This window comes from Carcharhinus amblyrhynchos, chromosome 15 (assembly GCF_965287045.1).
Source record: "Carcharhinus amblyrhynchos chromosome 15, sCarAmb.v2.hapA, whole genome shotgun sequence".
In the NCBI taxonomy this organism is placed as follows: Eukaryota; Metazoa; Chordata; class Chondrichthyes; order Carcharhiniformes; family Carcharhinidae; genus Carcharhinus; species Carcharhinus amblyrhynchos.
This window is the reverse complement of record NC_137338.1, coordinates 24,041,514-24,043,693: the sequence shown is the minus strand read 5'-3', so window position 1 is coordinate 24,043,693 and position 2,180 is coordinate 24,041,514.

Below are 2,180 nucleotides of genomic sequence, written 5' to 3'. Positions count from 1 at the left end.
AGTGACCGTTTAGAGAACATTTTTCAATCAGCGTTACTTGATTGATAAACACATTTAAAAATATAATTAGGTTCCTTATGCCACGTTAGGCCTGGAGAAAAAAAAAAATCATTTTCCCACTGCATGTAGTCAGGTCAGAAATAATATAGGCCAGTTGCAAATTACATTTCTCTCTGAGCTCAAGGTACAGTTACCCCAACCTTACTGAAGTATAATAAAACATTTCCACTTCTAACATTGATAAGTATCCTCGGAAACTAAATGCACAATCCGATTGGAAAAGAGGACTACAATTGAATCTAGTGACTGGAACAAGGAGCATTGCAACATAGGAATGGGCCCTTTGTCCAGCAGACCTGTGCCGGTATGTGGGTTTCTCAGCCTCTGTTTGCCTCCTGTTCATGTGTTTATCAAGATATGCCTTGAGCATTACTAACATCCCTGCTTCCACCGCCCCCACTGACAATGCATTCCAGGCACCCACCGCTGTCTGTGTGAAAAACCTTCCCCGTGGGTCTCCCCTAAACTTACCACTTTCACCTTAACCCTGTGCCCAGGACGATGGAACTGAATGCATCCTCATTAATAGAACTACAAATTTCTGCGGCTCGCCCCTGAGGACGAGTAATTAGGGTGGGTCAGAGAGGGTTAGTTAGTCAGGGGGTGAGGAGGGGGAGAAGTGATGGTGATCCTGGGGGCCAGGGGGGTAGTCAGTGTGAGAGATCATTGGGGATTACGGTAGTCTGGTGTGGGGTTGTTGGGGGTGGGGAGTCAGGAAGGGAGCTATTGGAGGGTGGTCAGGAAGGAAGTTGAGGATGGGTATTAGTTGGGGGTAGTTAAGGATGGTACTATGGGGCAGGGTAGTCATGTGTGTCGTATATTGTTGGGGCTATCAGGAACGGGGGAGTAGTTAGAAGGGGGGCTGTTTAGTTGGAGGGATCTGGGGCGTAGCTGGGGCTGGGATGGTAGTCGGGCTGGAGTGCGGTCCTGGTTAGGGGAGTGATGGGGTAGTTGGCAGGGGGTCGGTCAGTAATTAGAGGGTGGAGAATGGGTGTTAGTTTAGGATAGGGGTTTAGTCAGGGTGCCAGGACAGTAGTTGTAGAGTTGGCAGGGTAATTAGGTGATGGGGAGTAGTCAAGGAATTAGAAGGATAATCAGGGTCTTGGGGTAGCTGGTGAGTGTGGGAGGTGTAATCAGAGGGGGGGTAGTCAGGGGGTCAGTAATATAATTACCCAGGCATTAGTAATGGTTTTAATCGTTCTAACTTTTGGCAGGTAATTATTCTGGTAATTGAATCAGAATTATCCAAAATCCCTGACTTTAAGTCTATGTTTCAGAGGGTTCCAGACACAGGGAAGTTGCCCATCAGAAGTTGAAACTTCCTGGAAAATTGCCATGTAGTCTTCCCCAGCTTCTCCTCCTGGGTACCTCCAGATCATTGTTAAGATTGGGATGTTTTGACAACCAATGTCCAATGTGCAAACAAACGCGAATAGGAGATCCCAGGAGCCATGAGAAGACAGGCTCATCTCACCCATCTCAGTAAGGTAGCCTCCCAGATCTGAGTCTAGCAGGAAATCACTACTTTCTGAGTAACTCTGAAAGACACTGCATTCCTAGAATAGAAACCTACCATGGGGAATACGGTGGCACAGTGGTTAGCACGGTTGTCTCACAGCGCCAGGGACCCAGGTTTAATTCTGGCTTCGGGTCACTGTCTGTGTAGAGTTTACACATTCTCCCCATGTCTGTATGGGTTTCCTCCAGGTGCTATGATCTCCTCCCACAGTTGAATGATGTGCAGGTTAGGTTGACTGGCCATGCTAAATTGACCCTTGTGTCAGGGGATTATTAGGGTAAATACGTGGGATTATGGGAATAGGGCCTGGGTGGGACTGCGGTCGGTGCAGACTCGATGGGCCGAATGGCCTCCTTCTGCACTGTAAGGATTCTATATTCACTAAGCAAGATGTATTCTGCAAGAAGAACTACTCCAGCACTCAACAGTACAGCACAGGAACGAGCACTTTGGCCCATCAAGCCTGTGTTGTTACATGACATCTTTCTAAAGACTGTTTGCCTCTATGTGGTCCATATCCCTCTATTTCCTGTCTATTCATGTACAGAAGGTGTGATTCTCCTGTGTGAAGTTACAATATGAGAAATGGCGAGGCGATGTG